This window comes from Chlorocebus sabaeus, chromosome 10 (assembly GCF_047675955.1).
Source record: "Chlorocebus sabaeus isolate Y175 chromosome 10, mChlSab1.0.hap1, whole genome shotgun sequence".
NCBI lineage: Eukaryota > Metazoa > Chordata > Mammalia > Primates > Cercopithecidae > Chlorocebus > Chlorocebus sabaeus.
Genome location: NC_132913.1, coordinates 93,683,197 through 93,697,840, shown reverse-complemented (window position 1 = coordinate 93,697,840; position 14,644 = coordinate 93,683,197). Strand labels below are relative to the sequence as shown.

At 42.1% G+C, this 14,644-nt stretch overlaps 1 protein-coding gene across 2 annotated transcripts in view; it reads left to right on the top strand.

Annotated features, from left to right (window-relative positions):
- Positions 1-2,193: 2,193 nt before the first annotated feature.
- CMKLR2 (chemerin chemokine-like receptor 2) overlaps positions 2,194-14,644 on the top strand; it is a 43,859-nt gene continuing 31,408 nt past the window's right edge. The window contains exon 1 of one of the 2 annotated variants that reach the window (XM_007965978.3): positions 2,194-2,341. The gene's annotated coding sequence lies outside the window, so the exon portion shown is untranslated. The remainder of the gene's footprint in view (positions 2,342-14,644) is intronic. The other variant, XM_038001682.2, reaches the window with a different exon arrangement.

Genomic DNA, 14,644 nt, shown 5'->3' with positions numbered 1-14,644 from the left:
TATTTTATTTATTATTCCTTTTATTTATTGTTTCTTAGACTAATTTCAAAGCTAAGCAAGCATGTGTTTTAATTGTTTTAGGTGGTGGCTAAAACATAAAATCGCATACACTTTCCTGGGTTTCATTGTGTACTGTGCTTAAACTACGCTTGGCACATAGGACAGTCCTTGATCAATGGCATTTCTCTTGTCGCTTTTTATATTCTTTGCTACTCAATGGTTCCTGCTCTAGAGCCAAAAATAAACTCATATAACGTAACCACAACTTCCTGAGATTCTCCTCAATAATGGCTTTTACAGATGAAATTGTGATTTTGTGTGATTACAGAACATAGTATAGACTATAGTAAATACTAATACTGCTAATGCAAAGGAATGGAAACTAGCAGAGCTCTACTAAGTACCCCCTTCACTGACCACATCTATTCATCCGGTCTCACAAAACACTGAAAAATATGCCAAGATTGAATCAAAGGATTGCGGGTAGGTGTGGAAGAGCATATATTCTTATAAAGCAGAGGGATATTTGTAGTTTGAAAAAGTGCACCCCACTTTTTCTGACCCCCACCGTGAGAATTCCTGCTTTAGATTTCCTAGACTTGGTCTTTAACAGTGGACAAAAACAAAAGCCTGTGCTTCTCTGGCAGCTGACCTTTCACGGCCTAACAATGTTCACTTTCAGGTATCACATGGTTAAGCTGAAGTTAGACTATACAAAAATAAAGAGAGCAGCCGGGCTCAGTGTCTCACGCCTCGAGGCGGGAAGATCACTAGGTCAGGAGATTGAGACCATCCTGGCTAACATGGTGAAACCCTGTCTCTACCAAATATACAAAAAAAAAAAAAAATATATATATATATATATAAAAGCCAGGTGTGGTGGCGGGTGCCTATAGTCCCAGCAACTCGGCAGGCTGAGGCAGAAGAATGGCATGAACCCGGGAGGCGGAGCTTGCAGTGAACCGAGACTGCACCACTGCACCCCACGCTGGGCAACAGAGTAAGACTCCATCTCAAAAAATAATAATAATAATAATAAATAAATAAAATAAAAAATAAAGATAACTAGCTGTCAGAGGTAAGCTCGCTACATTAAGGCATGCCTACCTTCCAGCTCCACACTTCTCATCCCTTGAATTTATGAATTCTAAGTCCTACCTCAGGTACACAGATGTGCCCACATCTGCCAGGCCCATAGATGGTGACCAGGGATAAAAATCAAACCTTTAGGCCGGGCACTTTGGGAGACTGAGGTGGGTGGGTCACAAGGTCAGGAGTTCGAGACCAGCCTGGCCAATATGGTGAAACCCCATCTCTACTAAAAATACAAAAAAATTAGCTGGGCATGGTGGCGCATGCCTGTAATCCCAGCTACTTAGGAGGCTGATGTGGAGAATTCCTTGAACAAGGGAGGTGGAGGTTGCAGTGAGCCGTGATCACACCACTGCACTCCAGCCTGGGCAACAGAGCGAGATTCCATCTCAAAAAAAAAAAAAAAAAAATCAAGTCTTTAGGGCCAGGCATGGTGGCTCATGCCTGTAATCCCAGCACTTTGGGAGACTGAGGTGGGTGGATCAACTGAGGTCAGGAATTCAAGACCAGCGGGGCCAACATGGTGAAACCCCATCTCTACCAAAAATACAAAAATTAACTGGGCATGGTGGCGGGTGCCTGTAATCCCAGCTAGTCAGGAGGCTGAGGCAGGAGAATCACTTGAACCTGGGAGGCGGAGGTTGCAGTGAGCCGAGATTGTGCCTTTGCACTCTAGCCTGGGCAACAGAGCGAGACTCCGACTCAAAAAAAAAAAAGTTAAAATTCACAATTAACCAATATGTGATTCCATCTCTTCACTATTAGGACACACTGAAGCACAGAAAGTAAAATCTCCTGATAAGCCTTATACCATGCATTTGAAGAACATTCCATCTCTGCTAATTTAACTTAACTTTTCATAAGCAAAAGCCTACCCAGACAAAGGAGGGGTGGGTGCCCCCATCCATAACTGATTTTCAGCCTGCAGAACAGCTAGTAGCAGTGATTTCCATTCAAAAAACAAACTTGTTACACCAACATATGCTGGTCAAAAGAATTAATTTGTACAGTATGTTCATGGCTTACTTTTCTCTAGGATTGCATGATGAATTTTTATGGAGGGTGGTGGGGGAAGGGAAGAACCACATTCAAAACCCAGCATCATTCTTCTCTACACTGTCATTTCAAAAGCCAGATAAAAGTGGAATGAGGAATGCAGCCGTTCTGAACACCACCCTCCATTTCATTCCGGAACCAGGAAGGTACACCAGGCATGACAATAGCTTCTCTCCTCACAGAAAATTAACTGGTAAGTGCTGTCCTGTTTGTTTTCCTCAAACTGACACATTTACAGCTGACCTGATGAGGATTCCTGCAGATGATTTATTTACAAAACAGTATTTGACTAACTACCAGCTGGCAAAAAAGGAAAAGGACTACTGATCGTTTACAAAATGCTCTGTCTGCAGATTCATATTTTTGGTCTTGGCAAAAGTGTTTAGGGACGATCCTTCAGGGTTCGCTACAGCTGCTGATTAATCCTAAAACACTGCAAGAGAGAAAATGAGCATGTTGCTGGGGTGGGCGGACAAAGAAGAACTTTCAGTAATTTTCTCAGCTTTTACCTACATAATTACAGCTCATAAATCTGGCTTTTAAGGAGTTGTGATCTAGAAATAGTCAAACATCATTTGTGGAAGACTCACTGTTGAGAAACTAGTAGAAAAAATTGGTACTCCGAGAGGAAAACTGGTATCGCCCTCTTTAGATTACAAGGTGGGAAAAAAGTTCTAAACTGAGTTGTATTGCGGTTCCCTGCCACTGGCTCCCCATTTGTACGATGAAAGGTTTGTGATTTGTTGTGCTCTCCCATTTCTTTGTTGTTGTTGCCTTGTCGAATCTCGCTATCAATTTCTTGTTAGAATAATTGGTATCTGGGCTCTCCCAACAAGGGGTAGATGGCTAAATGCAGGGAAGACTGTGGGAGAGAAGAGTTCAGCTATTCAGTTGTTCCTTTTCTAGTCAGAAACTGTGAGCACCAATTGCCTTTTATCTTTTCCTCCAAAAGAAAGCTAATGAAAACCAAATAAAGTTTGATAACAGAACTTTCACTGGCAATAATGCTCTTAAACTGCCTTTTTCACTTAAGGCAGACTCATTCACTCAAGAATCCACAAACCTGTTGTTACATGAATCCGATGGTATTTTCGTTTAAACAAACAAACAAACAAAAAGGCCAAGGGACCTTTCCTGGGTCTCAAGTTACAAGTAATTATTCTTAGTGAATAATTCTCATCATATTTGTACATCTTCCAGACACTAGAGTATTATGTTTTTCATGGCCTATTTTATTATTTTATCTGATCTAAGTCACTTAGTTTATAAAAGGTCATACATTTTCTGTTACTTGACCGCTAACTGTCATGTCCCTGAGATAAATATTTAATAACAGATCATGTTAACCAGAATTATAATCATGTAAAAATAAATGAAGTAGAAAAGATTGAATATGCAAAACTGATAAGAGATGTGTTACTCTGATGGTGAGATTATAGATGTGTCAAGGAGAAAAAACTTCTGTTCCCTCTTCAATTTGTTATTAGGCACCAGCAAATGAAATTGACAGAAGAAAGATTAGCAAGAGAAAACAAAATTTAATTGTATGTATGTAGATATGGGCGTTCCCAAGTAAATGTGACTCAGAGGTTGCTGAGTGAGCTATGATTGTGCCACTGCATTCCAACCTGGGCAACCAGAACCTAACCCTATCTTAAAAAAAAAAAAAAAAAAAAAAAAAAAAACAAGTGACTCAGATGGGCAGTTAGAATTTGGGGCTTACATGCCATCTTTTTTTTTCTTTTTTTTTTATGTGTGTGTTTTTTTGTTTTGTTTTTTTTTATATATGCCATCTTAATAGAATAGGAGAAATGGAAGAGAAGGGCACTTATGGGAAAACAAATGACTTTTTGGAAACATAAATGGGTCCTTAGGAGAACAGACCAGTGATATGATAGTTTTGGTGACAATGTCTGTTCAGGTGTGGTGCAGAGACTTCTCATCTCTGGTGATAAGGGTCAGTCTTCCCTGTTTGCTTCCAGGGAGGGAATCTATGGCAAGTTAAGGTTTCTTGAGTTCTTTTGGAAGGCTCTGCTTTTAGGCAGATAAGAGATTTCAGAACTCAAATCCCTTCTGCTCAAAATAGTTTTTATGCCACCCTTGTGTATTCTATACTGCTTCAGGCAATATATCCATTCCTTTTCCCCAAACTTAGTCTAATGGTACATTATTTTTATAACGTTAAAACCGTATAATATTGCCAGGTGCAGTGGTGTGCAGCTAGAGTCCTAGCTACACAGGAGGCTGAGGCAGGAGGATCTCTTGAACCCAAGAGATGGAGTCCAGCCTGGGCAATATAGTGAGACCCTGTCTCTAGGGAAAAAAAATAGCCATCTATTTTTTTTCAGATCTGAATTACCATATAAACCACAAAGTTAAACTTTTAAATCTGGTGGTGATATTCAGTCCTAATTCACCTGGTTTCTTTGGTGACATTAACTTCAGTATGGCTACTGCCTCATCAAACATTTAACAAAAGTAATAGACACTATACCACAATAAAAACTGGTAGTACAATATTAAAAGGTAGAAAAGGCATAACTAGTTAAATCAAGATTAATAACATAGCACTCTCTTGAACTTGGACAATTTCCAAATATGCCTCAAATCTATAACTGCACAATATCTTTACACTTGTAATTTTGATTTTGCCAAGTCGTCCCGAGCTTTGCCTCTAACTTGTCTCATGGCATGAGGCAGTGTAAACTCTCTGGACCTCAGCTTCCTTTCCTTTACAATAAATCAAATGGACAAGATTCCTTTCAAAACTCTCCAATTCCTTTTTGGATTTGTTTTTTACCCCTTCTTATTAAGTCGTTACTCAGTGTGATCTATATAATGGGTTATCTAGCATATACAATGGGTACTTAATATTTAGTGAAAAAAATCTTCTATTCAGACTCTGTTTTCATATTTTTCAACATGAACTTGATCTTATTATGTTCCGATTATTTTACTGAGACTCAAGCGGAAAAATGTTCTTCATTGTTAAAGAAAGTGGCATCAACAGGAATAAAATATAACATGAATCAGGCACGAATTTTTGCTAGAAATTATGCAATCCTCCCTTCATTGGAGTGGAGAAGGGCAGGGGTGAGGAATGGGACCTGGCTTTGCCTACAGAAAAGTTTCTCTCTGGGCGAAGCAAATTGACCTAGGGGAGATCCAGTTGCCCAAAGTTGGTCTCGTTGCCTTTTATTCAGCAAAAAAACTCAGCTAGCCCATGTAAATCGAGTGTGTGAAACATTGCAAACAGCAACTCTCTACAGGACAGGTGCAAATAAAGACCTGTTTTGTGATAAAAAGAATTCAACAAAGCAAATAAATAAGGTATGTTAGGGCTTTTTGGATGGTGTAATATTTTTGTTTTACTCTCAGTTTTCACCTTCATCGTCAGGCAGAGGAAGATGGAAACTGTAAAATTTGGGTTACTTATTTGGAAGTCTAATATTTTCCCCTGTCGGAGAGGTGTTTAGCATTAACTAAGAGAATCCACCTGTATTTGTCATTGTCAATCAAGCAAATATTGACTGAACCCTCAGTTAATGTGATGGGAGAAGACAGGGGATTTTAATAGTAAGTTGTTAACCTCAGAAAGCTTTGAGTTGTGCTGCCTGGGACACAGAATTAAGTTCATAAACTAAGAAGTTTTAAAACTGTGTAGTGCCTAGAGAATATAGAGTTCAGAAAAGGAAGGGATTGGATTTGAACTGAAGTATGAAGGCTCACAGTTCATGGGGAAGGTGAGAAGGTGAGAGGGTTTTGGTGTGCCATCATAGGTCCTAGTGAGATGAAAAGATCTGAACTTTGCAGCTGCTGGGGCATACCAGAAGTCCTTCCTGGCCTGAGTAGCCTTGCGGAAAAACTTACTGGGAGGGAGGAGCTTGGCACAGCCTTTGACCTCTGAGAGGAGAGGAAATGTGAGATCAGCATGCAAATAAAAATGGAAAGGCTGGGCACGGTGGCTCATGCCTATAATCCCAGCACTTTGGGAGGCTGAGGCAGGTGGATCACCTGAGGTCAGGAGTTCGAGACCGGCCTGGCCAACATGGCAAAACCCCATTTCTACCAAAAATAAAAAAATTAGCTGAGCGTGGTGGTGCACACTGTAATCCCAGCTACTCAGGAGGCTGAGGCAGGAGAATCACTTGAACCCAGGAGGCGGAGGTTGTGGTGAGCCAAGATTATGCCACTGCACTCCAGCCTGGGTGACAGAGCAAGACTTCATCTCAAAAAAATATATAAAAATAAAAAATAAAAATGGAAAGAATTGTTTCCACTAAAATCTCGGAGCATAGGCAGCCCTATTTTGGGACAACTTTAACAACAAAAAAATATATATCATAAGAGAATGGAATTCTCTGGCCTCCTACCTTCACTTCATCCTAAAGCTCTATCCAATTTTGACAACACAAGAAGCCCAGTGATATGGCAGCATACCTGTAGAAATGTGGCACCCAAGGAGGAGCAGACTTATACACAAACACATGTAACTCGCCTAGCCCTGGAAATACTTTTTTTTTTTTTTTTAGACAGAGTTTTCGCTCTATTGCCCAGGCTGGAGTGCAGTTATGCAGTCTCAGCTCACTGCCACCTCCACCTCCCAGGTTCAAGCGATTCTCCTGCCTCAGCCTCCTGAGTAGCTGGGACTGCAAATACTTTTTTTAGAGAACTCTTTTCGAGCATGTTTCTCTGGCAAACACAGAAGTCAATGTACCAGTCAATGGGGACACTTCAATGACTCCTGAGTTACAACTGTAAATACTACCCCATTTGTACCCACTGTCAACTGAGGAAATTTTTCAGGTTACAACCAAAATATATTTGTATGGCACTTGACATTTTTCACTGTCTATTCTTGACAAGACTGCCCATTACTATCTTCTAGGAAATATACATCTAACTCAAACGTGTAATGAAGGTTCTGACTTAAGTCTTTAAATCCTGTAACCCCAGTGTTGCCGATCTGTATATAGAATTTCAGAATTTAACTAGGCCAGATAATCCAGCTGTGCACAAAGCCAGGTCACCCAACTAGGATCAGGAAGCTCCCATTGTTTGCACCGAGTGGAGTTTTAAAATTCTACAGAGGCCTACCAGTGGGTTGGGAGATGTTCTTGGAACACCAGAAACAGGAGGCCCTGTTGTTATCACTGGCAGTCCCTAGATGACAAAGTCTTGTGTAAAGTGAAATGGAAAAAGTAATTTCTTTCACAAAGTTTAGCACATAAGGAATTCAATAAGGAGAGGTTGTAGTCTTCCCTCCGGAATCATGCAAAAGCAAAGCAGATTTCACATGTGCTTAAAATGGCACCCAAGGTCACTCTCTGAAATGCTAATTTTATGTTTCTTTTTATACAAAATACAAAAAAGTTAACCTTCCAAGTCAACCAGTCAATCTCCTAGTATGATAATTGAATGAAGGCTGGGCATGGTGGCTCAAGCCTATAATCTCAGCACTTTGGAAGGCCGAGGCAGGCGGATCACCTGAGGCCAGGAATTTGAGACCAGCCTTTAGTAGAGACCGTCTCTACTAAAAATACAAAAATTAGCCAGAAGTGGTGGCGTGCACCTGTAGTCCCAGCTATTCGGGAGGCTAAGACAGGAGAATTGCTTGAACCTGGGAAGCAGAGGCTGCAGTGAGCTAAGATCGTGCCACTGCACTCCAACCTGGGAGACAGAGCAAGACTCCGTCTCAAAAAACAAAACAAAACAAAAAGTAACGGAATGAATTGGGTACAGTTCCTCCACGTTAAGTGCTTTACATAACTGGATACAGTGGAGACCAATATTCAACAAAAAGTGATCACTATAAACACGTGATCTATCGTCATTATGAAAGTGCTTGAGGAACACTAAGGGGTGGGTCAGGCATGGGATAAAGGTGGAGTTAATCTGAAAAAGAAAGAAAAAGAAAAGACTTCATGGAGAATGAGTTTGAAAGGAGGCAGACAACCTGGCAGCTTGAAAAATGTGGAGAATCCAAGTAGGAATATATATGTGCCTGCTTGAATTTTCATTAGGACCAAATTGTCCGTAATGGCATGAAAAATAATAAAATACGAAGTTGAATCAATGTTAGATCATTGAACCTAGAAAAAATGGCATATAGATATGACATCCTTAATTTTTCACAAAACTCTGTCTTTAACAGTTTATAATGATAAAGCTCTAATTGAGTGGAAAAATCTGGCAATGAAACATTTTACTTAATTGTATAAGTGAGAGTTGACAGAGCCTTTTCTTTATTCAGTTGTGCCATATAAAAATGATATTTGCAGGCTGGGCACAGTGGCTCACGCCTATAATGCGAGCACTTTGGTAGGCCGAGGCAGACAGATCACCTGAGGTCGGGAGTTCAAGACCAGCCTGACCAACGTGGAGAAACCCCGTCTCTACTAACAATACAAAAAAATTAGCCCGGCATGGTGGCACATGCCTGTAATCCCAGCTACTTGGGAGGCTGAGGCAGGAGAATTGCTTGAACCTGGGAGGCGGAGGTTGCGGTGAGCTGAGATTGTGCCATTGCACTCCAGACTAGGCAATAAGAGTGAAACTGTATCTCAAAAAAAAAAAAAAAAAAAGAGTAAAAATGCTATTTGCTATTCACAATAGCGAAGACCTGGAATCAACCTAAATGCCCATCAGTAATAGATTGGATAAAGAAAGTGTGGCTCATATACACCATGTAATACTATGCAGCCATGAAAAGGAATTAGATCATGTCCTTTGCAGGGACATGGATGGAGCTGGAAGCCATTATCCTCAGCAAACTAATACAGGAACAGAAAACCAAACACGGGGCCAGGCACGGTGGCTTAGGCCTGTAATCCCAGCACTTCGGGAGGCTGAGGCAGGCAGATCACCTGAAGTCAGGAGTTCAAGACCAACCTGGTCCACATGGTGAAACCCTGTCTCGGCCGGGTGCGGTGGCTCAAGCCTGTAATCCCAGCACTTTGGGAGGCCGAGATGGGCGGATCACAAGGTCAGGAGATCGAGACCATCCTGGTTAACACGGTGAAACCCCGTCTCTACTAAAAATACAAAAAAAAAACTAGCCGGGCGAGGTGGCGGGCGCCTGTAGTCCCAGCTACTCGGGAGGCTGAGGCAGGAGAATGGCATGAACGCGGGAGGCGGAGCTTGCAGTGAGCTGAAATCCGGCCACTGCACTCCAGCCTGGGCGACAGAGCAAGACTCCGTCTCAAAAAAAAAAAAAAAAAAAAGAAACCCTGTCTCTACTAAAAATACAAAAATTAGCCAGTCATGGTGGCACACACCTGTAGTCCCAGCTACTTGGGAGACTGAGGCACGAGAATTGCTTGAACCTGGGAGGCAGAGGTTGCAGTGAGCCAAGATTGTGCCACTGCACTCCAGTCTGGGTGACAGAGTGAGACTCGGTCTCAGAAAAAAAAAAAAGAAAAAAGAAAACCAAACACGGCAACACAGCAACACGGCAACACGGCATGTTCTCACTTATATCTCACTTATAAGTGAGAACTGAATGATGAAAACACATGGACACATGGGGGTAACAACACACTGGGGGCATGTGGGAGGGCTGGGGGAAAGAGAGCATCAGGAAGAATAGCTAATGGATGCTGGGCTTAATAACTAGGTACTGGGTTGATCTGTGCAGCAAAGCACCCTGACACAAATCATTTACCTATGTAACAAACCTGCACATCCTACATCTGTATCCCAGAACTTAAAAGCTGAAAAAAACAAACAACAACAAAAAAGTGCTATTTTTTTTTTTTTTTTTGAGACAGTCTCACTCTGTCACCCAGGCTGAAGTGCGATGGGTGCAATCTCAGCTTATTGCAACTGCTACCTCCTGGGTTCAAGTGATTCTCACGCTTCAGCCATCAGAGTAGCTGGGATTACAGGCGTGTGCCACCATGCCTGGCTAATTTTTGTATTTTTAGTAGAAACAGAGTTTCACCATGTTGGCCAGGCTGGTCTCCAACTCCTGGCCTCAAGTGATCCACTTAGCCCCCAAAGTGTTGGGATTACAGGTGTGAACCACTGAGACTGGCTGTGACCTTGACCATTTTTGATCTAACAAAATGGCAGTTTCTTATGCTTTGACATAAAAAGTGGATTAAATTTTAATAAAAATAGAAGGCTGGGCCTAGTGGCCCACACCTGTAGTCCCAGCACTTTGGGAGGCCAAGATGGGAGGATTGCTTGAGCCCAAGAGTTCAAGACCAGCCTGGGCACCGTAGTGAGTCTTTGTTTCTTTTTTTTTTTTTTTTTTTTTTTTTTTGAGACGGAGTCTCGCTCTGTCACCCAGGCTGGAGTGCAGTGGCCGGATCTCAGCTCACTGCAAGCTCTGCCTCCTGGGTTCACGCCATTCTCCTGCCTCAGCCTCCCGAGTAGCTGGGACTACAGGCGCCCGCCACCACGCCCGGCTAGTTTTTTGTATTTTTTTAGTAGAGACGGGGTTTCACCGTGTTAGCCAGGATGGTCTCGATCTCCTGACCTCGTGATCCGCCCGTCTTGGCCTCCCAAAGTGCTGGGATTACAGGCGTGAGCCACCGCGCCCGGCCATGTGAGTCTTTGTTTCTACCAAAAATTTAAGAATTATCCGGGCGTGGCAGTACATTCTTTGTAGTCCCAGCTACTTAGGAAGATGAGGCAGGAGGTCCCAGCTACTTAGGAAGCTGAGGCAGGAGGACTGCTGGAGCCTGGAAGATGGAGGCTGCAATGAGATGTGATCATGCCACTGCATTCTAGCCTGCATGACAGAGTGAGACCCTGTCTGGAAAAAAAAAAAGTTACATAGATTTATATATGTAAATATTTGCCTCATTTTATATAAATATTTGTTTTGTGTATTTCTACACATTAAAACCATAGTAAGCATAACGTTTGTTTGTTTTTGAGACATGGCTCTCTCTGTTGCCCAGGCTGGAATGCAGTAGCACTATCACAGTTCACTGTAACCTCGACCTCCTGGGCCCAAGTAATCCTCCCACTTCTCAGTAGCTAGGACTCTAGGGATACACCACCATGCCTGGCTACTTTTTCGATTTTGTAGAAACGGAGGTCTCATTATGTTTCCCAGACTGGTTTCAAACTCCTGGCCTCAAGCAATCCTCCCACCTCTGCCTCCCAAACTGCAGGGATTACAGGCATGAGCCACCACACCCAACCTAAACATAACATAGTTTTGATGATTGAGAAAGCACTTCCGTCTTCTTTCACAAGACATTCATTGAGCACCTACTGAGCACTCTGCTCCTTGTGAGATAAAAGGATAAGTAAAAGTTATTCCTTGCCCTGGATGTTCTTAGTTTAGTAAGGGAGATGAACACCTTAACAGATCATTCCTCAGAGAGACTGTGTGTGCAGGGATTAAGAAGGAAGGCCCTGCCTGGATGCGGTGGTTTACGTCTGTAAACCCGGCACTTTGAGGGGCTGAAGTGGGTGGATCACCTGAGGTCAGGAGTTCGAGACCAACCCGACCAACATGGAGAAACTCTGTCTCTACTAAAAATACAAAATTAGCTGGGTATGGTGGCACATGCCTATAATCTCAGCCACTTGTGAGACAGAGGCAGGAGAATCGCTGGAACCCAGGAGCTAGAGGTTGCGGTGAGCCGAGATCACGCCATTGCACTCCAGCCTGGGCAACAAGAGCAAAACTCCGTCTCAAAAAAATAAAAAATAATAAAGGCCCTGAGGTCAGACAGACCCAGATGTTTAGTCTGGTCTTCACCACTTTTGCTAAGTGCCAAAGCTCTCTTAGCCTTGTGGAAATAATAACAGTACCTCCCAGGATTCTTGTGAGAGTTAAATGTGACAATGCATGTGAATTGCTTAGCATTGTACTGTACTTAACAAGCACTCAGGAAATGCTGAGTATTACTATATGTGTTAAGTGCTATTTGCATAATTAGATGTGGTTGGTACTTGCTTCCTTTGAGTGGAATTAGGTCAACTGGTTTTAATTAGAAGCAACAGGGCGGGCATGGTGTCTCACGCCTGTAATCCCAGCACTTTGGGAGGCCGAGGCAGGTGGATCACCTGAGGTCAGGAGTTTGAGACCAGCCTGGCCAACGTGGCAAAATCCCATCTCTACTAAAAATACAAAATTAGCCAAGTGGGGTGGAACATGCTTGTTGTCCCAGATACTCTGGAGGCTGAGGCAGGAGAATCGGTTGAACCCTGGAGGCGGAGGTTGCAGTGAGCCGAAATCATGCCACTGCACTCCAGTCTGGGCAACAAGCAAGAGACTCTGTCTAAAAAAACAAAACAAACAAACAAACAAAAAACAACAACAAAAAAAAAATTATAAGCAACACATGACAGTGACAATGGTTTATAGTGAACTGGTTTGCTCCTCATACCAGTTTAGAGAAAAATCTCATCATCTTTTCCTGGAAATGGGACCTGTTGTCAGTCAGAAGTGCTGGTCTAGGGAAGTGACTAAACAGATTGAACACACCTCTCAGGAGCGGGGCTGGCTTTTCTAGGTATTCAACATTCTTTTAATGCTTTTGATTAAAAAAAAACAAGGTGGGTTTGGTAATAATGGATTTGATGATAATCAAGAATTCAAATTCTCTTCTTCAGTTCACGTTTGTCTTCTCAGACAAAATAGTTATTGCCAAGAAGCCCAGACACATGAATGCCCTTATCAAAACCTACTGAATAGTCTTTCCTTCAATAAATACTATTGAGCCTTACTGTTTGCCAGGCACTGTGCTAGGCTCTGGGAGCGTGAAGGTAAGCAAAACCACAGGCTGGTGGCGGAGACAGACATTCTTGAAATAAGCCTCCACATACATAATCACAGTTGCTCTAAGTGAGGAGCTTAGAGTAGGGGCCCTGATTTAGGCTGGGGCATAGGTTTGTGGAGGCAGGGAAGAGTTCATTTAGGGAAGTAACATCTAAAAGTACCACTTACCCTTTAGAAGAGCTGGCAATTTTCTCTTTAATTCCAAAACCACCAGCAAGCTTAGGAGGTAAAAGCTTAGTCAAATAAATTTTTGGTTGCTATATGGAAAATGCCATGTTGATATAAATTATTTATTCTATCACCCAGTTGTATTGATAACATTAAACATGGCCTTTCCATTTGTCATTGTGCCCCAATGGGACTCCCATTTTATTAACTGTATTCAAAATAAAACCGTCCACCTTTAGAATGATTTTATCCCTATTAACACACACATATAAATGCATACTTAATTACAGTTCTTTACATACAACAAACAAGTTGGAAAAAATTTAGATGGTAAAATGAAATGGTTTCTTTCTTGTCTGGGAGAGACTCCTTGTTCTGGAATGATATTTCATAGATAAATATGGTGTTTCTCCAGGATCTTCCTTTTGGGTTTTTGGTAGTTGAGTGGGGAAGGGTGTATTTCAGCACACACTGAAAACTGCTTGTCTTGTAGGAAGGATTATAATACACCAAACAGGTTGGGCGCAGTGGCTCATGCCTGTAATCCCAGCACTTTGGGAGGCGGGCGGATCACCCGAGGTCGGGAGTTCGAGACCAGCCTGACCAACGTGGAGAAACCCCGCCTCTACTAAAAATACAAAATTAGCTGGGCGTGGTGGCATATGCCTGTAATCCCAGTTACTAGGGAGGCTGAGGCAGGAGAATCGCTTGAACCTGGGAGGCAGAGGTTGCGGTAAGCCGAGATCGCGCCATTGCACTCCAGCCTGGGCAACAAGAGCGAAACTCTGTCTCAAAAAACAATAATAATAATAGTAATACACCAAACACTGTGTGAAAGTGGCATTTTCACCTCACACCTAAAATCCCACCACTTTGGGAGGCCAAGGCAAGAAGATCACTTGAGTTCAGGAGTTCAAGACCAGACTGAGCAGCATAGTAAGACCCCCGTCTCTACCCCAAATTTAAAAAAAAAAAAATTAGCTGCGTGTGGTGGTGCACACCTGTAGTCCCAGCTACTGGGAAGGCTGAGGTGGGAGGACCACTTGAGCCCAGGAATTTGAGGCTGCAGTGAGCTATGATCGTGCTAGTGCTCTCTAGCCTGGAGACAGACTCTGTTTCCAAAAACAGAAAGAAAAAAAGTCATATTTTGAGACTTCCTCAGAAATATGTTAGATTTCCCAAAATGAAGTAAGTTAAAAAAAAAAAGTTTAGCTATTTTAACTTGTTATTTGAACATTTACAATAATATTCACACATCTTTCAGCCTTAAATAAAATAATGATTTTTGAAAATAAAGACCTATTTTCTAGGTATGGTAAATGCAATCTGCTCAGAATCACTGGATGCTGTTTACTAATTTCCCACATGATGACCACTTCTTTTTACTTTTTTCTCAAACAATCAGTAAATGATATATTCATCAAACTTAAGAGAGTAAACAAAATGTATCTCTTGCTAAGGCAAACAACTGATTGCTTCTTTGAGCCAGCTGGATTATAGGAGGTCAGTGAGATCATAGCAAGTAGCCTGGTTATGTTGTACTGATATTCATCACAAGAAATGAACTAATCTATGCAAATCTTT